Here is a 25,888-nt window from a genome sequence, read left to right as displayed (position 1 = left end):
AAAAATGATGAGTGGGCGAAGCTGCGGAGGGTCATCGGTAAACCGTGAATCTTCCGTGAATTCTGCCAAGTACATCATCACCGACTGTGAGATCGGGCGCGTCGTTATACTAAAGGTTAGATGAGTTATGACGACTTGCAGCTCACTTAATTTTACATGTACGCTGTGAATTTTCAGTGTTTAGAAAACCATTGCTTTAGAACAACATCGGGCGTCTTCGTTAAGCACTGGCGTCTTGTCGTTTTGCTTTAGAAACATCTGGCATTCTTTCGTTTTGCTTTTACAAAACATCGGGCGTCTTTCGTTGGTTTATTTCATCAATCAACGGCGTTTGAACAAAATTTTATGTTTAATCACGCAAAGGAGAAATCTCACCAGGCACTACCTGGAGGTAAACATAGGCTGCTAATGGAATGAGAGACAGAAGAAGTCGGCTTTTAGCTAACACTTACACTTTACTTCTACTAACGTTTCCTACTGGAACATGCCAATGGCTGCTAATGGGGAATGAGAGACAGAAGGAATTCGGCTTTTAGTTAACGCGCACGCTGCGAATTTTTTATTGTTCAACAACGTACAGGAAAAATCTCCCACCGGCACCACCTTGGAGGTCAAAGCGTAAGACTGGTTACGCACTACGACTACTACTACGGCTACGAGGGACGAATGGGTGCCGCCTTAAGGAGCTTCGCCCCTAAAACAAATATATGTTTTATGTTCTGCACAGCACATCTTATACAAAAAGCTAACAATTCAGAGGTAGTGGATGGATGAATGCCAGCACTAAAACATTGCAAGCTTTAGATGCAAAACCGTGCATAAATTGAGATTTTATGGGCGTGGTTATGCCACAGTAAATAAAGCAGTTTCAGCAACCCCGAAACGCAGCTATAGGTGCCACTGCTTGAAATTTTGCTAATGAATTCAAAGCAGCCACAAGTACAATGTCAGATCTCACAAGTGTATAAGCAAGCGTTTTTTTGTGTTTCGCACGCATTGTTCATATAATATATCTGTTCCATGAAAATTGCTGAAAACAGCAGCCAAATGAATGTACTGAGACAAAAAGGTACGGAAGCGGAGCCTTGGCTTGCTTCAATAGTAGGCTGAAATGGAGGCCTGAAGCCGCCTCTCAATGATGACATATCACAGGTGGCGACAGATGGCATGTGTGTTGGGCATGTCCTTTTGCACTAAACTTGAGTGCTGTAGTGTCACGCTCCAGGGCAAACCTGAAAATACCTGGTTCTGTTTCTGTAGGGAAATGGAAGTATACAGGACAATCAAAAGGGCCGAACGGATTGCCTTACATGACTTACATGATTGCTTATGTGTGTACGCCTTTGTGCATACAGATGTACTTGAACTCTCTTAAACTATTTTAAACAAAGGAATTGACTGGGCCCTATTAATTGGCAGAAAAGGAACTCTGCTACAAACAAGGTGGAAGTACGACAGAGTACACATTGAAAAACTAAGGGCCATGTCCACTCTAGGATACATAGCAGTTCCCAGTCATCATGTAAGGTGGCTACGCATGCAAGGTGGCGACACATAGGCTAGTATCAATATTCTTTGCAGCAACAAGGACACAAACTTCAATTCTACATGGATGTTCTAATACTGAAATTTGACATATATCTTTCGTTGAGTGAATGATACAAATTACATTCAAAGTCAATGTCAGAGTAACTTTAGCAGACTCAAAGGGGCCCACTTTGTGTAAACAGATGCATGCAGTGAATGGTGCTATTGTATATAGACTAATATCACAACTTTGCAGGTCCTTTCGGCTGTCAATGCACACGTCTGAGAGTGGTGCCACCACCTGCTTATTGAATGTTGTCTTTCTTTCATTGAAATTAAAGCTCTTTTGCAGAAAAAGATTATTGTATTCAAAAGTATTTTGTGTTTGCATATAGCATAATTTGGCGTAAAATCACCCTGAATATCTCCTTTCTACGTGGTCTTGACAAACATGTATTTGTCGTCTGGTCAAACATAGAATAGCTTTTTTTTATATGCTGTGCCAGAAATTGCTGCATAATTGTGACAAAATTCTCGTGCGAAAGAAAATTCTTCAATGGAATTAGCTAGCTATACACTTATTTGTAATTTAACAACTCTCCACCAGAAACAAATATCTAAGGTATATCTGTTGGAGTACCTAAACGCATATAAATAGTTACATGGTTTACGAACATTTTACGATAGTAAAACGTTCGTAAACATGTCTTACGATAGTCATGCACGTACAATACTGGTTCCGTTTTTCAGCAATATATGAGAGACAGATCCACTTCAGTTGCACAATTGTAGATGCTGCTTGATATCGTTCTTGATTCGCAAACCACATAATAGTGAGCAACAGTGTTTCGCTTTCTGACAATTTGCGACCTTCATGCATTTCGAAGAAAAAGTCCGAGCAAGAGATTCTACCGATGCGCCTTTCACAGATCTATAGCGACTCCTTGGGAGCGGTGCTTTGTTTCTAACAGCACAACACAAGATTGGGAGTATCGAAATGACCTCACCCAGTCGTGCATGGTTCACGGGGCTGTGCCCGCAGTAGGAGCACCAGGCAACTCGATGTGGCACGCCTGGTTCCCCTGGCTGGCGGCTGTACGCGAGCAATCTGATGCACTCACACTCACATCGTACTCACACGTGCCATCATAACTGCACGCTCCTCTCTGAATGCCTTTGACGTCGGTCGAGGTGTACATCCCACGCAGCAGGGCCTGATCGGTACTGCCGAAACGTTGAAGCACGCCAAGACGATCGCGGGACCGAATTCTCAACGAAAACAGAGAGACCACGCAGGGAGCGGGCGCAAAAGAGACAGAAACCGCTCTACGCGCATGGGGGAGAGAAGTGTAGGGGGAATAAGTCAGCAGCGTGAGCAGGGAGAGAACGCGATCAAAGGTGAGAACTTCCTTCGCACGTTGAGTTTGTAGACAATCGGCCAAGGTCAGGGAAACGCTGGCTGTATCAGCTGTATCTCGAGTTCACCGGCCGCATTCGGCGCCAACACAGGAAACACTACACGACGTCAACGTGGACATCGAGCCTTGAGCACGCTCGCTCGGCGCTGTTGGTATAAGTTTCCCTCTCGCTTCTCGCCGCGGCGCCGATCTCAATTTCCCGCATAAAACAACGGGCCCTGTATAAGCGTTGCGTCCGCTCGAGACATTAGCGAGTTTTAGTATAGCGGGAAACGCTTACGTTAGCGTTAGCGTGCGTCTCAACGCTAACGCTAAAACAGAACGCGCTGCGTGCCAACTGGTGGTCTTTTAGTACAGCGGAAGGCATTCCCGCTAACGCTAACGCAAGCACATACGGTGCCATCTAGACATAAAAACACTAAATGCACTGTAGAATCCACAAAAGCGCCACCAAGTCGAGCTGATCCAAAGTCACGACTGTTGCGTCTCCATGTCGCGTTTGCAGAAGTGTTGAGTTCTGACACACTGGTTTCTGTCAACATGCCGCGTTTGAAAATTCTTCAACACCCCTATTACTTGCCTTTTTAAGCTGGGACGCATCACGCGTCACATTCATGCACTGCCGCGAAAGGCATGAAGGGAAACGACGCCTGACATGTATCTGCTTCACTTGTGGCCGTATCTTGGAAAGAGGCGACTAAAGACAGCGTCGCCATCTCTGCGCTGCTACAGAAAACATGAGCGAACCTTGCAAACAAATCTTGCTAAGCCTTCTGCAGCGCAAATCCACTTTGTATCTCAAAAACGGAGCTATTTTATCGGCGGTACACGGTTGGCGAAGCCTCATTACTCAAATCTAAATCAAACACGAACATTATTAGGGAATGAATAAGTTTAATAATGCAGGACGACGGCTACAAAGATTCGAAGTGGACGGCTCTCGCTTCAACAGGCACCGCCATCTTGCCCTACGTACGGGATCTCTTGCGTGCGTTAGCGTTGAACGCTATATTCCAGAAATAGCGTTCGTACGTAAGAGCTCGGGCTACGTTTACGTTCTGCTCATGCGCAGTTAGGAGCACGCAACGCTAACGCTAACGCTAAACACTTGCGTTTGCTGTTTTCCGCTATACTAAAACTCGCTATTTTCGCGTCAGTAAACACCGGGCTCCATATAAGCGTTGCGTCCGCTAGCGGCCGCATATAGCGGGCCCAGCCCGTCACCGCAGAATTTGTCACGCTTAAAGGGCCCCTCACCAGGTTTGACAATTTTGAGCTAACGTGCGCAATGCATACACTGGGCGTTCACGATCACGTCTGCCAAAATTTGCAACGCTACGCGCCGCGGAAATGGGTCAAATTTCAAGGTGAACGCTGCTTGCCCTTCCTCTCGCGAGCGCGCGCTTTAGAGAATGAGGGGATGACGTACATGAAAAAATGGCCCTACGTAGATGGCAGTGCTGTGACGTCGCCAACAGTAGCACGTGACGCTGCGATAATGATTTGACACGACATGTGTAGTTTGTGTAATTTTTTGCTTGAATAGATTAATAAAACTTGAGAGAAATAATGAGACACACAAAGGGAATGAGGGCGTCTTTTTCATTTTTTTTTTCGTGAATCGCAGCGAGATGCGGGGCTAATGTGCCTCCCTTTCCCATGCGTTTGTGTCCCCGCGGTTCGCGCATCGAGCAGACGCCAGCCCTGGAAACGAAAGTAATGTTCTGGCGCGTTCGAGCACTCATTATGCTCGTTTACTCTACCGCGTCCGAGTAAACGTTAATGCAGCACTGGCTCATGATACCGCCACTCTCGTGCCCGTACAAATGTCTCAACTTGCATGCCCGTCCCGCAGAAACAGGCAGTACACCACAGAGAACGCCGACAAAACGCCCATGGCCGCTACATAAAAAAAAGGTAGCGACCGTGCAATGCCGCTCGCGTGCTCGGGCTGGCTCGGGCACGTCATGCGCACGTGACCATGCATGTGCATGACGTGTTCATGCGTATGTGTCAAGTGAAGAGTGCAGGGAAGGGATTTGGCTTGCGAAGGCTATACGGGGCGAGTGGCAAGGGTTTGAAACTCGCCTCCTCGCATCTTGGTTTCGCGCCGCTACAAATTATTGTTTTTCTCAGCTCGTAATGAACCGATTTGAAAAATTGTTGCGGCATACTGCTCTTCATTCGGCCCACAACAACTTCCAACGCCTAACTAAAATTTGCTATGTGGCCTGGTGAGGGGCCCTTTAATGGTGATCGAAGGGCCGCTTATGTGGAGTACCTTGTGGTGGAATAAAAAATCACAGCATATCCACGGAGTGAATAATGATGAGTGGGCGAAGCCGCGAAGGTTCATCGGTAAACCGTGAATCTTCCGCAAATTCTGCCCCAGTACATCATCACCGACGTGAGATCGGGCGCGTTTATACTAAAGGTTCGATGAGTTATGACGACTGGCAGCTCACTTTAATTTTATAAGTACGCTGTGAATTTTCATTGTTTAGAAAACCATTGCTTTAGAAAACATCTGGCGTCTTTCGTTAAGCAGCTGGCCTTTTCGTTTTGCTTTAGAAACATCTGGCGTTCTTTCGTTTTGCTTTTACAAAACATATGGCGTCTTTCGTTGGTTTAGTTCGTCAGTCAACGGCGTTTTGAACAAAATTTGTATTGTTTAATCACGCACAGGAGAAATCTCACCAGGCACTACCTTGGAGGTAAACAATTGCTGCTAATGGGAATGAGAGACAGAAGAAGTCGGCTTTTAGCTAACACTTACACTTCTACTTCTACTAACGTTTCCTACTGGAACATGCCAATGGCTGCTAATGGGGAATGAGAGACAGAAGAATTCGGCTTTTAGTTAACGCGCACGCTGCGAATTTTTTATTGTTCAACAACGCACCGGAAAAATCTCCCACCGGCACCACCTTGGAGGTCAAGATCTGGTACTAGCGTTACGACTGGTTACGCACTACTACGAGGGACGAGCGGGTGCCGCCTTAAGGAGCTTCGCCCCTAAAATGGGCCGTTTATGTGCCGGACGTTATACGGGACATGAATGCCCAACCAACGCCAACGGAACGCCATCGTACAAGTGCTCCGGCTTCGCATCGCCTCATGGTCCCCCTTAGCGGGAAATGGCGTAAATTTTTGTCAATGCCAGCCAGATGCGCTCGATTCGACTGTTCAACACCTTCTCCTCTGGTGCTTTCCTACTCTCCTCCGTCGGCTAGCGTTCGCGCCTGCTTTGCGTTCTTGGGGGAAAGTACCCTTTAGTTGGCGCCTCACAGAGAAAGTCAGGGGAGTTAATGTTTTGTTCAGTTGTTCTTTTATCGGTGGAACGGCGTCCTGCATCGCTCATGATTACATCTATTCTGTCACGCTGGCTCAGAAAAAACCCGCATTTCCCCGAAGGGGAGTATGAGGAAGTGCGAAGCACGGGGTGATGTTATGAGGGGGCGCGCGCGACTAAACTGCAGAGCCGAGCGAAGGAGACGGCAGCGAGAGAGCACCCGCCAGCCGACCCACGGAGGTCTGGCCGTTTTTAAGTGCAAAGCACTTTTACTGATGATGATGATCTGTCTTCCGAACTCGTTCAAAGAACCCGCAACGCGTTCAACTTGTTGGCGGCGTTGCGCACGCCCAGATGGGGCTCAGGTTGTTGTCAAACCACAGTCGATCGCACGCCGCGCAGCTATATCCGAAGCTGCGGTCCAGGAAGTCTCGCTTGAAGCACGCGTCCGGCCGATCGAATTCGAGGGCCCGCGCTCGCTCACGCATCGCGCGTCCCCGCGCCAGATCGGCTTCGGGGTGCTCGGCTCGCTTCGCACGCTTTCGTTCGGCGTCTCGCCGCCGGCCTTCATCACCACAGGCAATGCGCGGGGCGCGCGCAGCCACGGAGCAGAGGGCGGAGCGCGCGCAGTCACGTGGGGCGTGACGTCGCTGCGCCGTTGCTACAGACGCTCCTCTCCGCTCCTCGCGCCGTTGCTATGGGACGGCGGATTCAGGGTCGCTTATAAAGTGATTCGCACTTAAAAAGACGCGGTGTTTTGAGATGACGCGTCTCCTTTCGTGGCACTATATGCGCTATCAACGGGACGCGTCACTGCGACGCACTGGCTTTCAAAAAATAGAGGAGGCGTTGGTTCGGCCTTTTCGCCGTTCTGTTTCAATAGAGCATTTATGTATCTCAACGACGTTTTTCAACGAGCATGCAACGCAGTCGTCGATAGAGAACGCCGCCGCGCGTTCCTCGGCAACAGCGAAGACATCAGAGATGGATACTGCGGGGCTGACCGCCAATCCCGCCGTCGCCAATTTCTCCTCCCAACAACGAGAGGTAGACACTCCGACTTGGGAAAGGATGGAAGAGGACACTGCCCTTTACGCCGACAAAACGGATGACGACGCCGGCGGCTCTTGGAAGAGGGTCATACACAAGGGAAGCGCCCGCCAAATGCATGCGAAGATCAGACCCCATCAAAATATATATGGGGCATTCCGGACTCCTCTCAGAGCAGCCGGAATCATAACCTGCCTCCCCTTCTTTTGCACGATGAAAATATAATTCTTAGGCCCAACGGATGACATTGCCTCGATAAGTGGACGCGCCCAGAACTCCCCAATGCTCTATGGAGCGCGGCCGGCTTGACCACCGAGGGCCGTCAGAACATGATATTCCCACTACGACCTCTGCAAAACTTGGCAGTCATCAGCACGCCCGTCACCTGTGGCCGATGCATAAAACAAGGTGCGGGAGCTGCAGAGGCTTCGTCAGCGGTTCTATCCTATTAAACATATTTTGGTGCCCCAGACAACTCATGCAAGCGCGTTGTTCCTGATCTAGTACCTGGTACGCCGTCTTCCACGCTATACTGCAAAAATAACTCCGACCTGGGGGTAAAGTGCTTGTCCTCTAGCTACCTCCCGAGTGGAAGTTTTTATAATCCGGACTTCCGTAGTAAAGCTTTTATTCCCGCTGGCCGAACTTCTTGCGTGGTGCCTCCGTAGTATTTCTTGCTAGTATTTCACTCCGGCTTGCCGGAGTTTTTTCGTGGCACTTCCGGAGTATTTTACGAATATCCTTACTGGGTACGGGCGGAAATTCAGTTAGATGCATCGGGAGTATTTTTTCTTTGCTCCGCTGTTACAGTTTCTTTACTCTATGGTGATCGTGTAATGCGTCGGTTACATGAAAGAATGCTCATGCAAACACTGCAGAGTCACTGTGTACATTTTTTCCACAGAGCTCTAGGAGACGGGATTATTAAGAACGCTCGAGTTCTTATTATTTCATTCATTCACAATAAGCCGCCGTTTTCCGTTCATGATCCAGCATTTGGGGAAGCAATACAACGAGAAACAAAGATGCAAAATGCGACCAAAAAACAAAGCAGAAGACAGATCACGTGGAATCAACAGCACTGAAGTTTTAGGCGCAACATGTGGAAATGAAGCCAAGAATGCTGCAAAAGAATGCACAACAAACGAATGAAGCATAGTCGCCGGCAACCATCCACAAACGACCATCCATCAGATCCATTGACGGTGGAAGGGTTCAGCTGATTTCTTTCTGCATAATTTAGCAAAAAAGATGTATATGAGAACTATCAATCATGCCACAAACACGAAAACTGAGGACACTGAAGCTACAGATACTCTTTAAATCGCATACAGGGTGCCAGTCCATGAGAACCCCAGGTTCTCATAGCATAGTCAATAATAAAATAACCACGAAGTTTGACAGAGCAGCGCTAATTAAGCGGACTACAGAAATAAGTCAATACCATCAAGCAGATCCCGTGTACTGTGGTGTCAGCCAGCCGCTCTGTGATAAAAACACTTTTCCGCGCCGCGAACAAACTGCAACATGCGCAAACCTTCCATACATTTCTAAATCGATACCTCTACTTCTGCTCAATCATGCAAAATCATATTTTTACTAAAATGAGCGAATTTCGGCACTCTGGACGACAGTATCAAGATTACCTCTCCCGATTAACTTGCTAATTGTATAAAATATTATTACTAGTTGTTACAGTTGCATTTTACTGTGTGCTTATCGTCCTACTTCCCGTATATTAGGCGCTTACAGTTTATATGTCTCCGGCCGCTCCATAAAAAAAGCGTACCTGTATTCTGCTTTGCAAAACAGGTTTAGGGGCAAACTGGCGTTGTACATTTCCTTTATATTTTGCTGTGCCCGCTCTGTCACGAAACTTTTCGTAATGGACATTTTTCAAAATAGTTATTTCGTGAGCGTGTAAAGTTTGCAAACGTACAGCCTCGAGCACAATTTTTTAAAAAATCCTCCCAGTTAACCAAACAAATAAACAATAAAAAGTAAAAGCATTTCGCCACCTATGCTAATTGCATCTTCAGTACATACTGACAGAAATGAGGGAATGTTGACCAGTCTACTCAACACACAGGCCCTTGCAAACGTCCGGCAGGAGGTCACGGAAGGTGTTGCACGCAGAAGCATCACGATGTGTCCACCAGAATTCGAGAAATTTCATTTTTCCCTCTTTTGTTCACGTGCCAACGTCGTTGCATTCGCCAGGTCCAAACCATGTCCCGTCTTCGAGCACTCTTCGTCGGAGAGAGATAGCGAGAAATATTTTATTCACAGAGACACTGTACTTGAAGGTGAACATCTTGACTGTTTTAACTATCTGGTCGGGAGGAAAAAGTGAGATTTAGTAGCGCCTCCAAACCTCCCCCCCCCCTTCCCTGAAGAAAAAACTTCATACACGGCATTGGCAGCAGGGCGGAGAAGAGAATAAAAAAGCTGCATCGCAATTGTACCCTGCCGCCTCAGCAACACGGAAAAGACTACTAATTTCTCAAGAAGATTCCCTCTCTTTCTCCTTCATTTTCTTTTATATGCCATTTCCCGACATCCCAACGAAGCTGAGCCGTGCTCTTTAATCGGTTGCAGAAATAAGCGTTTTTTCGTATCCTCAAACCACTGTTAGAATAAACCCCCTTCCAACGAAATGCCGAGCGCCCCACAACCCTTCCTTGTGCGAAGCGACCCCTGCCTTCCTTTCGCATTCCCCGTAACCCACAAACTGGTCTCATCAGCCCCTTCTCTCCATTTCTTGTTATTGACGGGCCACATCCTCCTAAGTGTCAATTATATTTCTATATTGATGTCTCGGATACCACTTATCATACAAAATAACTTTACAACGCACGTATGTGCGTTGTAAAAATCTGTAGGAAACACCTTTCTCTACTAAATTAGGTAAATATATAAAACAATATTACTGATTTCATTTTTTCACGTTCTATGAGTTCAGTTCACATGAAAGATCAATATTATTTACACGTAATGAAAGACCTCGACCTGGCAATTTATAATATCGAAAGCGGAACAAAATTACCCATTACTTATACTAACCAGACCAAAAATATCTCTTTCCAATTACGGTTCCTTATAACACTTAGTAACTCTGTATTGAATGAACCCAAAACTATGAAATTTTTTATTAATGCATATTTCTACGGTCACTCCGCGCTCCAAATATTACAGTCCCTGTTTAAGCTTACCTGCGTTATTCATAATAAAAAAACACGTGGTTCAAACAACGCGCTTTCGAAATTTCCGCTGAATTTTTTTACTGCCACCCTGTAATGGTAAGCTAGTCTTGGTAACCTGTTTGGTTATCAACATAACAGTGCCCAATTTTAGCACTTTTCGGAAAGAAATTGCGCGGACAATTCAACAAGAGCTCACTCACCTGTCTGGCGCCGTGCCCGCGATCGTCCGCTTGTTCGCCACTCGCGAGATCACAATATGTCGTTTGCTCCACGGCACCATCACACGATTAAGCTTCCCGCAACTTGCTGCTGTCGATGGGATGACAACCTTAGCTGACGTTTGTAGTCGCTTATAATGTCCACAGCGTGCACGGAAGGATTTCCTTTTTTCGAACGCGGTCGAAGGCTTTGCACAATCCTCGCTGTACTTCGATAGGGGTGGCTTGGCCTGTGCCATGAAGGTTGTTATTAGATGGTTCGATTTCAATAACTCGATGATGCTAGGTCTCCGAATGATACATAAAGATTATTTACATATTTACAACTCTTAGAGAGCTAAAAAAACGATCCTTCATCTATCGTTGCTTGAACGTCCCTCATCAATCTTCGGCCGCAGACTCCCGCCGCGCAGGCCACCCTCTCCCTCTCTCCTTCTTTTTATCGGCACCGTCCGGTCCAGCAAATGGGGGTCATCATCCCGTTCCCAGAACATATACGCAGGGGTCCCAATAACTCAACCTCTACCATGGGAAGGCAAGTGTCGGAAATTGACCACGCGACCGCTCGGGCGAAAAGGAAGATCTTTAACGATGGTTTTGGGGGATCAGCCGCCCGGCGAGGCTGCACCTACGTCACTCCTCCCGCAGCTAATGAAAGCCGCTGAGCGATGCGCCGGAGTATTTGCGTCGTCAGCACCGGACTATATTCAGGGAATGGGCGGCCTATACCTCCCATCATCGCCCGCGGGAGGAGAACGGCGGTAAATCAACGTATGTACTCCGGTACATTCCGATGTGTTCGTGTTGGGGAGAGGTTACAGCAGTTAGGCGGGAACATCATCCCCCAAGACCTCCCTGCTGGGTACACTGTCGTTTACAGTGAATGTACAGTGGACGAGCGTCTGGCTCCTGGCACCGAGATTCTTCAAGCACGCATGATGGGTTAGACCAAAGTTGCGTTGGTCACCTTTGAAGGATTTAAAGTGCCTCGCTACGTGCGATTCTACGATGCCGAACTACGCTGCTACCCCTAAGCCCCCGCCCACTGGTTTGCAAGATATCTCACAGGCTCCGCCATTGGGCTGACCACTGTCCTACTCCAGACCAGGTCATTTCTGCAACATGCGGGACTGACAACGCCACCCCATCCCATCGATGCATCCCTCAGTGCGGGTCCTGTGACGCAACCCACCCTACAGGTGACCCAAACTGCACACGGCGCGCTCGCCTGACTCTGTACGAGGTTTGGGTGCATAAAGCTCTCGAAAAAGAGCAGCGTGAAGTCCAACCGTCCAGCGACTCTTCCACTTCCAATGATGCAGCGATGAGCGGAAACTCACGCGCTCCATCGAACGGGACGAGGCGTGTACACTCGAGGCCCCGCTCGAGATCCCATCGCAAATTCCGGGCCATTTCAAAGTCTCGGTCTCCCAAGAAACGCCCTCTTGACCCGGCTTCCCCATCCTCATAACAAACCTACAAGAAAGTCCTGTCGACCAACGCCTCAACCATGGTGACCAAGGCCCCCTCAGAGACGCAGCGAAACTCGGCGCAGAAAACAGCCACAGAAGCACCTCGTGAGGTAAGTCGGGCGGAGAGCCCTCCACAGCTCGCTACAACCCAGAATTCACTTGCTACCCCGTCCCCTCTTAATAACTCGTCCGCTACCCCCGATCTTCTAATAGAAATAGCCCGTCTACGTCGTGACATGGAGGCGCGCTGTGAGCGCTTGCAAAAAATCCACAGCATTGCCACGGGATAATGATGTTGAGTGGTGCGAAGCTCCGGAGAGAATCGTCGGTAAACCGTGAATACTCCGAGCGAAAGTGAAAGCGCTCCAACAGCGAGCGCATTTAAATTACAACGGTCCCCCTAGCGTACGCCACCGCACTAAATCGAACGATTTCCTTCCACCAATGACACGCGCCATATGTGAATCTTCCGTGAATTCTGCCCAGTACATCATCAACGACGTGAGATCGGGCGCGTTTATACTAAAGGGTCGATGAGAGTCATGGCGACATGCAGCTTACTTTTTTTTTACATGTACGCTGTGAATTTTTATTATTTAATCACGCACAGGAGAAATCTCACACAGGCACTTCCTTAGAGGTCAAAATCCAGTACCTATATATATGGGGTGGCCAGTGAACGGTTGTGCAGCGCGAGCGGTCGGTTTTTCAATCAAGAAACTCGCTAGCAGACGCTGCCTGCGTTGGCGTCGCGAGGCGAGAGAGAGGGGGGGAAACTTTAGCGATAGGCGTTCGCCCGTTTCCGATCCACCTCGCCCGTTGCTGACCGGGCGAGGTGGCTACATACTACTACTACAGAGGAGGGAACGACCCACACCCTAAGGAACTTCGCCCCTGAAAGATGGACGCGCTAGGGGTACACATGGGTACAAGAATGCAGGCGATCCTTGACCGGATAGAACGACAGATGAAGGACCTTCGAATAGGGATTATGGAGCAAGAAAAATCATGCATAGAATGCACTCTCGCAAGCAACACCAAAATGCAAATTCCTGAGCCTAGCAGAGACAACGCAAGCCTTCCACCCAACCAAATCTCTTGGCAGCAACATCCAAGCGTTCGTAAATCTAACGCAGGTAACCGGCGCTCGCATCACTACACACGCCGTCCTGCTTCCTCTCACGATGATGATGGCGCCGCGTGACGCGCCGCAGCTAGTGGTGAGGCAGTGGAATTGTAGGGGATTTCGACAAACAACGAACTTCCTTGCAGCCCTACGTCGCCACGTCCATAAAACCACCCAACGTGATCCTTTTACACGAACCCAATTGCGCCCCTTGTTTATACGGTTACAGCACGCTCTCGGTTGTCTCACCTCATGTATGAACCCTAGTTTCAAAACACATTACATTTCGCATGCATACGACGAGTAATGACACCCCTCAATAAATATTCGAAATCATTACTCAAGGAAAACGGAGCTGCAGTCTGTTTATCCTCAATGTATACAGTTCCCCACGTTTGCCTACACAATGTTTTCACCGCCTACTAAAGAAATTTGGTAGTTTTGGACGGGTTTGTGCGGTATGCGGTGACTTCAACGCTCTGCGTGTAGCATGGGGTTCCATTAAATCGCAGGCCAAAGGGACCCTCTTATGGAATGTCATGTGTAACATAAGATGCACACTACTCACCGACCGAGAGCACCCCTCGCGGATAGGCAATAGTGTATCTCGCGACACCTGTACTGGTCTTACCTTCGTGCGTAATATTGGCCAAGTTGTAGCGCACCGGTCCTTAGAGGAGCACCTTGGCAGCGGCCACAACATTGTGGCAACCACCCAGCCATTACGAGGGGCGCGCAGGCCCGGGCGAAATGTGCGCACTATGGATTGGATGAAATTCAGGGAACGCCGCCAGGAGCCGCCTGAGGGTCATATGTACGAACAATGGCTTGATGCTCTCACATACGATCTTGAGGCCACCATGCGCATAGTGAATATCACAACCGAGACACCAGGCATAACTCCGCATTTGCTTCATGTTCGGATGGAGCGCGTACTCTTGCGGCGACTGCAACCCTTTCTCAAAGGACAATCCTTTGCTCACACTCAATTTGGATATCGAGCACATCTGTCTGCCCAAGATGTCCTTTTACAATTATGGGAGGAAGTCTAAGGACCTTCGTCGCACACTCATCGCCTTTGATTTGAAAGCACTCATCGCCTTAGATCTGAAAGGGGCATTCGATAATGTTTAACACGAACTCATGCTTCGCAATGTTGCAGAGTCGCACTGTGGAGCTCGTATGTAGAACTATATCCGCGCAGTTCTTCGGGATCTCACAGGCACCGTAGGAATTGGACCACATCGATCAGATACAATCCACCTTGTAGGGCGTGGGACATAACAGGGCTCACTTCTTTCCCCACCCTATTCAATATCGCGCTTACAGGGCTGCCCCGGCTACTCGACCAATTCTCCGATGTCGCCCACAACATTTATGCGGATGACATCACTATCTGGTCTACACGGGGTTCAGCCAATGCCATCCAGGAGCGACTGCAGCAAGCAGTCGACACAGTCTCCGAGTACGTAAGTGAAAAGTGACCGTCTCCGTTACGTAAGCGACAAGTTTGGCATGCGGAGATTTCAAAACGAAAGAGGTATTTCTTCCACAGGCTTCCCCTAGGCACTAAGACTACGCCTCCGTTTTACGGCGATCAACTTCATGGATGAACAACATATACAGAAGAGAGTATGTGTCGGCCCGTGCATTGCGCTCATATCAAGTGTTTCTGTTTAGGCCGCAGTTAGGGATTAGAGTTAATGGTTAGTGCGTTGGTACCCTACGACTCGCTGGTGACATTGTCTGGCTGAGTAACTCGACGGACGATTCGAAAAGCACGCTTGCTGAATTAGATAGGAAAATGAGGGCGGTAGGTCTGGAAATAAATATGCCGAAATCTGAAGCAATGTTCAACAGTCCCGGAAGAGGACAATGCTTTTCGCCAGGTAGGAAGGTACTGGAACTGCTATACCAGTACATCTACTTAGGGAGCTAGTGACCACAGATGCCAACGGAAAGTGAAATTACAGGTGTAAGTGTAAGCGACAAAATTACAGCAGAGTGAGTCAGAGAATACGTACGTGTTAAAGACATTTTATTCCAAATCAAGAAGAAATGAGAATGGGTAGGGCATGCGACGGAAAGAAAAGATGACATCTGGTCATTAAGTGTAATGGACTAAATACCAAAGGAAGGCAAGAGCATGAAGCGGAGGCAGAGAGCATAGTTGGCTAGATGAGATTAAGAAGTTTGCGGCGCTAACAGGACTGCAGGAAGCACAGGACAAGGTTACGCTCCGTAACCAAGCAACTTAACCACTGTGCTACCGCTGCGGCATTGACTGACACAGAGGAAAAATGTCACAGTTTTCGCGAAAGCTAATCGCGCCTATATTACAATTGTCTCATGCCCCTTTGTTCATTTGCGGTGGCGAGTCCTCTTTTCTTGAGTGTATATTTGTGTTCATTTGTTATAATTAGCCAGTGCTACTGTTTGTTGCCATTTTCATACCCAGTGATTGCGCACTCTTCTCCTTAGAACTATTTTTGCTTTTCGAATACACCATATTTCCCTGCTCTCTGTGTATATAGACAAGCGTACATGTTTTTTGTGGCGATTCCAGCAGAATCTGTTCTTGTGTTACGCTACCGCAATCGCCATGCATGTTTTATATAATTACCGCACGTAATTCTTGGTACGACTTTCGAGTGCCAAAGCTTCATGCACGAAATCTCGTATATGTACGTTACCATCACTTGAACATTTCAGATTCGTCTCCTAAGGAAATCAATTAGATACGATAAATATATTACTGTAGTATTGCCACAGCGGATGCCGCAGCGGAAAATATAAAATACAGAAACTACTGCAGCAAATGTATACCCGGCTATGTTTTACTGCGCACATGTGTGCTCCTAACTTTCCTCCCGTGTTCGGAGCTGCATCCACATAATCGGTCGACTAGAATCCACTCAAAACTTTACAATTTTCATATTCGCAAGATAAACAACTTGATCAAAGTGTGTTGAAAACGGTGATACAATAAAACTTACATGGAGTAGGCGCATTTTTCTTATGTGCTGCACTTTTCATTGTGAAAACAACCTGGCCTGCGAAATGGGCCCACTTACTATTGGAGAAGCAAATAAACAAGACTAGCGTTATGTCCAGCCGACTTACATGAATTAGCTGCGTCTTAGACAATGTAATCGAATTTATCTTCTGTTAGTGCGCACTAGAGCACTACACGGGCTCGGGCCTAGCCGAAAACCCGGGCCCGGCCCGGCCCGGCCCGTGGGCCGCTGCCGTGGGCCCGTGGGCTCGGGTTTGAAGTTCCGGGCTTAGGGCCGGGCCCGGGTTTGAGGTGGCGGGCTCGGGTCGGGACGTGCTTGGACTTTGCTCAGTTCTTAAAGGCACTCTAAAGCGATTCAATGAATTGGTTAAGACTGATAAAGTGAGAACACGAATGTAACTGGTTTAACCATCATAAGGATAAAATCAAGGGCAAAATTTCATTTTTAAATTCCGCGCCGACAACTCCGCGAGTGACGTCACGGATTTCAAACTGTATTTCTCGCATTATGGGGACACCGGGTCAACGAAACTTCTTGAAAGTTCGCATGTTAAGTTTATGGCCCTCTCCGAGGTCATTGTACCTAATTTTTACCGATTAGTTACTACGTAGATCCCAGTAGACGCCACGACGCCCATGGAGACTCTTGTCGCGGCGACCATAGTCATTATGGTATTTCCAGAGTAATTTTATCAGAAGAAGTGTTTCTCATTTAGTTTCTTTGTGTGTCGTGTTCTCATGCGGTTACTCAGTCTTACAGATTTTTCTTCTGCCTCTTGCGTACGGGGCTACTTGATGTATCTGAAATGGGCGAGCGAAAAACTAAATACACCAGCGCAAATTAATAACATCTCGTTTCCCTGCTTTATTTGCATTCGTTATTATTTTATATCCCGAATGTTATTCTGTAATCACCGTAATAAATGTAATAATACATTTATACTGTAGCATCTTATCTGTAGTATAACTTACCATCGCAAGTGCGATAACGGGGCTACCAGGCGGGGAAACGTTCTTGATAGTTCCAGCCCTCCACTAAAACGAAAAGACTGCGCGGAGTCTCATTGCGTAAAATCCCTACAAAGACGTTCTTTTTCCGTGGCTTCGGCTTGGTTTCCAGAGGTCATGTGACACGAGATGGACATGCACAGCCTGCTTTGTGTGCCCGCATTGTTGACATCTGAGCGTTCGTCTTGTTCCGCTCTATATCAGGGGTCTCAAAGCCGCCTCAGCTAACGAGCCACATTCACGAAAATTTACTCCCGCAAGGCCAGGACAGTGACGAAGGTAGGAGTCACAAAATCTAGGGGGGTGGCCCTTTATGAATCATATGATCCAATGGGAAACGGGGGAATAGGCTGTACACCTTAGGCCCGTGGAATAAACCCAAAAAAGATCGCAATCACTTCGTCCCTACTGCCAGTACTATGCCCCCCCGCCCCTAGGCCCCCCGAAATTTTGGTGAACACTTAGTAGGTACACCATTTTTTGAAAAAACAAACACAAAAAAAATGGGCAGATCCACGTACCGGAGTCCATGTTATGCGAGCATGCGGCGGGTAGGTGACTTGGCGTAATTTTTTTTACTGAGCAACGTACAAAAATAGTCAAGATTTGTTAAATTCATACGCAAGTGCCCCCACTATATGTTGAAAAGCCTCATATGTGTTATATAACCAGTTGTTTACGGCTGTGTAACGCTGCCAATGGCAACGTGGGTATTACCAACACCAGAAACGGTAAGCTGATATGTAGTGCTTATACTTGTCCCGAGAACGCACGCACGTTTCACGAACCCGTGAGCATGTGTGGAGGAAGTTCTTGACAGTTGTTGAACAAGGGCGTCATCACCATGATCAGTGAGCACCAGCAGCTGGTCATGACTTGTTATAGGATCCGGTCGTGACCATGGTGACGAGGGGTCCATGTGTAGTGAAGTAAGTGGTATAGTAGAGCTGTTGGAAATCGTGGATGCCTCGGTCATTTTGTCGACAAATTGCCTGTCGATAGAGCCGGCGACATGTCGGAACCTGAAGCCACCCTTCGCGTGGGTGAGGTATAGGCCGTCGAGGCTGGTAGGCCAGGATAGTGCTACGTAGACCAACATCAGTGGATGGTGCTTGTCGTATTCGTAGACTACCTGGGCGTATGTGGCCTACGTAGCCTAGTCTACAAAGCGGCTGTCCATCAATCTGGCATCATCCTCCGTCAGCATGAGGCCATCGCCCAGCCTCGTAAGAAATGAAGAGGACACTGCGTCGTTCAAGCGGACGAAGTGCACTTTACGGTGCGGTGATGTGGATGTCATATGCAACTTTCGCTAATGTATTCCTCCGGGGTCGAGCAATGCTTCAATATAGCTTGCTGAATCAGGAATACAAACGTAATGTTTATTAGACTGCTATAAAAGTGGAGCCAACACTGGAACCACAGACGTTTATCTGATATGACACCTGTATCGTAGGAGTACACATCGTAGGAGTATCATGTGGTGTTTATTGCTTTCTTGTAAAATTAGATAGCAAGCACCACAACCACGATTGACATTGCACGGATATTACGCCTGCGTAGGCTGTTTTTCCAAACCAGTTGGTAGACATGGCGTGGCTCAGTGGTAGAATGCCTGATTGCCACGCAGAATGCTTGGGTTCGATTCCTGCTGGGATCCTAATTTTCATTCTTTCCATTCGTTGAGTCAACGCTGCCGATGTTCGTTTTCCTTAACGCTCTAGCATTTAAGTTACCATTGTCTGTTCTCGCCGTTCCTGGGTAGATATAAACTGTCAATCACCTGTGGCGCATACCTGTACACCTCGGCCCGTGGTAAACGGGTATGTGCCACACGTGTCTAGTGGAAAGGGTTTGACGACGTACGCGACAGGATTTTCACGTTATTCATGTCACGTCCCGACAATCATATTCGTCAAATCCTCTTACCCTCCCATGCCAATTTTGGTCTACATCAAGTTAAGGAGGCGATCATGAGAGCACCCAGACGTAGGCGGCTAGATAGATAGATAGATAGATAGATAGATACGTAGATAGAAACGCTCAAAGTGCCAGAGGCTCGCTAAGAAATGCTTCGCATTTAAAAACAGAGTCCTGTGCAAGCCGTGCTTAACAAACACTGCTGAAAACTGCAAGGACAAGCTCTCAGAGGCATTTATAGATTACATTGAAGAGTGACGCAACGTTCGGGAACGAAAGAAATGGAGGGATCAGCTTGACAGCTATCGTCATTCTGCAGAGGTCCAAAAATACCTCGTAAATTTCCTCCAGTGGTGGAAGTTAAGAACCACGACTGCCGACGACTTCACATTTCGCAAGGCAGATGTGCGCCCCTGGGACTAGCGCAAGCAGGGAACTTCAGCGCTGCAGGACAGGTGACGCAACAGCGCATGGTGTGCTTATAGCAGAATCTTTTTATAATTGGATTTTTGTTGTACAATAACATGCGAGCAAATACACTATAAACTATGCCACAAAAGCTTGTGGACTGTATATAGCAGTAGTGTGACATACGAAAAGAATGCTATGACAAATAGTTTCTTTTTTGCCATTCTGCTTCTTATACGTATTTCCAAAGTGCATGCGCGCGCGCGGTTCGTTGTAATTATTATCTACGTTAGTGTAATTAGAACCAATGTAATGAATCTGGCATTTTTCCTCTATTTCCCTTGATGTGGAAAGGCGCTACAATGATGAATGTATATGTGCTACATATTCGGAAGGGTACACAATTGACTTTGTCTTACAGCACGCTTTAAATGGACACTAAAGGGAAAAGCGATTTTCATATTATTAGTAAATTGCTCTTTCACAATTCAAAAATCCCCACGCCGGCCGCCACGAGAAGACTCATGGGAAGCGATAAAACGCGCGAAAAGAAATTACGGCTGGTAACGCCACCTTGAAATTCCCGCATCAAACGCGTCATAGATTTTGACAGCGTCTGCTAGGCCTTACGCATTTCATAATCGGTCAAAATGAAGTGCATTGTTTTCCGACAGGGGGAGGGGGGCATAGATTTAACATGCGAAGCTTCAGGAAATTTCGACAAGCCAAAGTCCCCAAAATACGAAAACTACGCTTTAAAATCCGCGTTGTCACGCCTGGAGATTTTGGCGCGAAATTTAAAAATGAAACATTGACCTTAATTTTATCTTTATTAATGCATCTGTATTGGTGGAATCAACGACATTAGATTTCTCAGAGTAAAATTTATTAATCTAAGCTGATTCATTGTTTCACTTTCGTGTCCATTAGCATTTCAATGGAGAGCGCAATAATCACAAAGTGACGAGATCGTTCTGTTGTCTGTCCCTTCTGTTTATATTGCGCTCCTTAGCGAAACCGGACTCATCCTGCAAACCACTCTTCTATCCAACAATATCTGCTACAAAACGCTCTTAATGATCCCGATTGTATTCCTAGAAAATTAGGTGCTGTATGCCACTGCCAAACAAACATTCATCGTACCCAGTATATCCGCTCAATTGTTTCCACGGCGAGCGAGCCCCTTTTTAAAAGAAAGTACCGTAGGTTAAAGTATACTTGCTAGCAAAGCATGCGCCAAGCATGCGTACATCTTTGCCGCTTAAAACGCCTTGTGGTCCGTTTTATGCTCGGGCAACACCACCTAGATTAGTGGCTCGGGCCCCTGTCGGGCCCGATCTGTGGTCGGGCCGGGCCGGGCCGGGTAGGCGAAATTTTTTCTCGTGTTCGGGGCGGGCCCGGGTCTCGCTTTGAGTCGCCCGGCCGGGCTAGGGCGGGTAATTTTGAACGAGTCCGGGGACCGGGCCGGCGAGGGTGGCGATGCGGGCTTGTTGGTTGATCATACTTGTTGGCTTGTTGGTTCGTCTCGGCCCGGGCCGGGCCCGGGCCGAGAATCCCGGCCCGTGCAGTGCTCTAGTGCGCACTGCACCTCAAGACCATGTAATTCTGTTTACGCACTGCGTGGTTTTTCCACCTTTCCACCAGATGGTCGAATAAAACTACATGGTTACGCTTTTCAAGATCAAGAAGGGAGCCGACAGATGTATACACGGAGTGGGATAGGTTTCAAACAGGAGAAAGTGCCTCAGATCAGGCTGGCCGACGTTTCGATAGGGGACCTATCTTTGTCAAAGGCGCCTTGTCATCCCTGGCGGGTTAGTTTTAAGGGTTAGTGATGACGTCATGTCCAGCGGTGGCGCGTCTGTTGCTGTTGGTAACTTCTGCCTGGAAAGAGAGAAACTTGAAATCATATGAGTGTAGCCATTGCCACATTTCAAGAAAGTTACAACCACGTTCGGGTCTGCTATGTGAGAGTTAAAAGGAGCTGCAAAGAAAGAAAAAAAGAGGGGGGGTACAACAAAGCAAGAGGGCGAGTGCAGCCATCACAAAGAGCTGCAGAAGGTGGTGGGGTAGGCAACTGCAGGCGAACGGGCGGCGTACGTTTAAAATTCTTCCAGTCTAGTTTAAGTGATATTGAAGGGTTGCCTGAAAAGCTCCTGCTTAATGGTTGGAGTAATTGGCTGGCATATGCATCCAGTGTCGTCGGTGGCTTCAAAAATTGGGCGACCGTCAACCAAGAGGGGAAAAAGAGGAGCGGCGGCCGGGGGGAACAATCGGAATAAGAATCGTAGAACTTACTGAGAAGGCGAGGGCCGTGACAATGCTGGGCTGGAGCGGTCGGTCTTAGGAGCGCCGAAAGGAGAAAGGGAACCGTGGTTCGGAGTCACTATAAAATGAAACATCTTAAGAGTATAATATATATACACATATGTGCACATTTATACATGCAAGATTAAGAGATATTAAAAAAGAATATTGATAGTGTATTATCGGAGCTGGAGGAGGAGGAGGAATAAACTTTATTAAGAACCAGCAATTTAAGTGCCTTGGCCTAGGCCTCCCACGTGGGGCTGGTCGGGAATTTATTTTGCGAATAGGTTAAGGTTTTTTGAAGCTGAGCGTACTTTATGTCCCTTAATATTATAGAAATCATGCTATGGCTTTTAATGATTCCAAATTACCACGTGCTAGATTTATTCCTGATAGGTGGAGGGATTTAAATTTGTGTATCAAATACGATTCCATGCATTTCCTCTCACGTGGTGACCGGAAATGTGTTTGTAGAATGTAAAGTTTGGCTTGATCGAAATTGTAGTCTTGCTGATTGAAGTGGCTGACTACTGCATTTGGTAAGTTGTGCTTTGTGTCGGCGCGGTGGCCGTTGAGTCTTACAAGAATTGGTTATCCAGTTTCGCCTATGTACTGTGTTTTACAGGTCGCACATTCAATTCACTAGATCAGGTTGTTTGAGGTGCACGTGAAGTTTGATGTTACCTTTGAAGGTAATCGGATGCTGTGCTTTTACGTTGGTGGCTGGCTGTATATGTTTGCACGGAACATCTTGGACGCCCACAGGGTCCAGATGTCGGCGTAGTTCTTGTTGCGAGTCTTGCATGCACAAGCATATCTTTAAAATTCGGGGAACATTTTTTAAGATTCTGGTTCGTTGTTAGAATCGGATAGTATTTTGTGAGGATGTTGTTTATGTTCCGAAGTGCGTTACAAAATTTTGTAGTGAGAAGAGGCTTATTGTTGTTGTGGTTTTAGGGCGTGGTTTGAGTGTCTCAGTGCGATCTAGTTTTAGTGCGTCCGTGTACCTTATGAAGGAACGCGTTTGAATGGCTTCTGTTTGCTAGTGTTTCTTTTAGAGTAGTAAGTCTGTTTACGTAATCCTCATCTTCTACGCATATGCGACGTAACCTTGTTGCTTGGCTCCTGAAAATGCCCTCTTTACAATGTTTCGGGCGATGGCTAGTATAATCTAGGTATTGTTGCTTGTCAAATGGTTTTATACAGCGTTGTCTTTAATTGCCATTCTCAGGATATATGGTTGTGTCAAGAAAGTTGATGCACTCAGCTGAGGTTTCGGACGTGAACTTTATTGTTGGATGAAAGGAGTTTTGGATGATGTAAATTTAGCTAGATTGCCCCTGCCATGACCCCATATTATAAGTATGTTATCAATGTACCGAAGGTATGTGTGGGGTTTGTCTGCGCAGAGAGCCAGGAAGTTTGTTTCCAGAATTCCCATGAATATGTTTGCATAAGTGGGTGCGAATGGTGTGCCCATGCTTCTTCGTTGTATTTGAAGGTAGTAATTTTTCTTCAAATTCAAAATAGTTGTGTGATAGTACTAGTTCGAGTAATGATAAATATACTTCAGTAGAATGTTGTACATTATGTTGTTGACTTAAGGTTTGCTTTATTGAGGTTAGGCCCTCTGTGATCGGAATATTCGTGTATTAGCCCCGAGAACGAACACTGGCGGCGCGACAGTCGCGGCGATGTGACGTCACGGCAAGGAATCGCTTGCGCCGTGGCCGAGGATCGGCTTTTTCTGCGCCCGCCGCGTACCCGCTCTTTCGCGATACGGTGGTGATTACTGCTCATTCTTGCGATGCAAATCTCCCAAGGGAGAAGGTAGAAGTTTACACTACTAGCGAAAGTTTAGTAAGCTGTATAAAGTTTGGATAATATAGCTTATAATGGGCAAATTCCCGCCCGAACGGAAGCTTCACCGTGAAAATGGTGATGCGCGAGAGCAAGGCATTCGTTGTTTTCACCGCGTACTCCAAGACATAGGTGCTAAAAAAATTTACGCTAATGGTTATAACTTCATTACAACTTGGCGTAGACTCCACGGTTAGAACACGCGTCCTGAATATTACAAATTAATTAGGACATTTTCAATTCACTAACTACATTGCGGCTTATCGTACAAGTTATGTGTGCCTTTGCAGATTATCTAGGTGATTCGACAGAATTGCGCTTTCTGCTACAGAAGACTTTAGTTGAATCTGTCTATCGTAAATAATCACTTAATACATCCGGGAAATAAACAAAATAATACTGCCACGCACACAATGGTTTCGGAAATTCTATGGTGTTAGTATACTTGGATTATGTAAACATTTCTTCTCATCACACTCGCCTGCGATTATGTGGCCGTGTACCCTGATTTGATTGAACTGCTGGTCCGATCAATCGCCGGGTCACGAGCGGTAATATTAAATTCTCGTGGGAGCACCGTTGATAACAATCGTCTGCAAAACGAACGCCTGAAAATCGAAATGGGCGTTTTGAACTGTTTCAATGGCACTCTCAGTACGTGGCCCACGTATTAATTGAACGTCCTTCGCTTTAATGAGTCAATTAATGGTCTCGCACGTCATGTCCACATAAAGGTTCATGATGCTCAGGGGTATATCAAATGCAAAAAAAAATAATTTATGAGCTGGCTATCTAAACTAGTACTTATACAAGTGTAACAGCGCCGTTGCTACGATGCTGCATGAAGACACAATCTGACAGCAATAAGGAGTGTCCGCAATTAACCTCAACTTTTTTTATGTTGTGAAATGAAGCCCCGAAATTATTGCGAGAAAAACGTGAAACTAACAGCACGATGAGTGAGCAAGTACAGAAGAAAAACAAACACAACAACTGCGGCAGTTTCCTCGGGCGAGCGCTTTCGAGATATTTTGCGAAGCTCAATACTGCATGCGCTTTCGTAATCGTGCGCGGGGCTTGGCACACCGGCAAGAACTCTGTCCGCCGAGCGCGGATGCGTCCGATGCAAATAACAGTTGTGGAGGCGAAGCCATCATAATTTTTAAAGGAATCGCCCGTGAACAACGCAACTAATAATGTGAATAAGGGGTCTTGCGTGTCAAGACCACGACATGATTTTGAGACACGCTGCAGATTATTTTGACCGTCTCAAATTCTTTAACGTGCTCCTGTATCTAAGCAGAGGAATATTGCTTTTCACACCCGTCGGAATGCGGCTGCTGTGGTCGGGAATGATACCCATTCCCGAAGTTAGCAGCGCGACAACACAACAAACCTATAGTCACGCTTTCAAAGTGTGACGACGGCGCGCGGGCACCGTTGGGGACTGTGAAGAAAATGCATATAATTTTTTTTTTGCCGTTTTACTAGGAACATTATCGATGCTGTTTTCATCATTCATCTGAATCTCGAGACAGGCAAAAAGCGGACGAAAACAGCGAAGAGCGCGCGAAGCAGGCGCGCGATACGCCGTCGCGTCACGGCGGGCGTCGAAGAGTCCTTGCCGTGACGTCATCCACGCCTCCCGCCAGGGGCGCCACCCCAACTTCTCGGGGCTAATAAAGCGGTAACGTCTAGTGTGACGACGATGACGTTTTGTGGAAGTGTGCCTTTGCTATTAATCTCTTCTATTATTCGCAGTATGCGTGGGATGTCGTGTACAAATGACGGGAATGTCTTCGGAATGTCCCCGAGAAAGTGGTTAAGGAATTCGGAGAGGCTCTCGGTTGGGGTGTTGTTGTTTGATACTATTGGGCGCCCCGAATGTTGGCAGTGTATAATTCGGCGGATGGTACTTTGTGAATTTTTGGGAGGAGGTAAAACCGCCCTGCTGTTTTTGTTGTTTGGTTTCAGAAACTTGAATTCTGATGGAGTTATTAATTCATCAGCAAGGAGGGATCTAAATGTGTTAGTGATGGCGAGCGTGTATTTGTTCTGTT

The sequence above is a fragment of the Rhipicephalus sanguineus genome, chromosome 2 (assembly GCF_013339695.2).
Source record: "Rhipicephalus sanguineus isolate Rsan-2018 chromosome 2, BIME_Rsan_1.4, whole genome shotgun sequence".
Classification (NCBI taxonomy): Eukaryota; Metazoa; Arthropoda; class Arachnida; order Ixodida; family Ixodidae; genus Rhipicephalus; species Rhipicephalus sanguineus.
The sequence above is the reverse complement of the archived record's forward strand: the minus strand, read 5'-3'. Positions refer to the sequence as shown.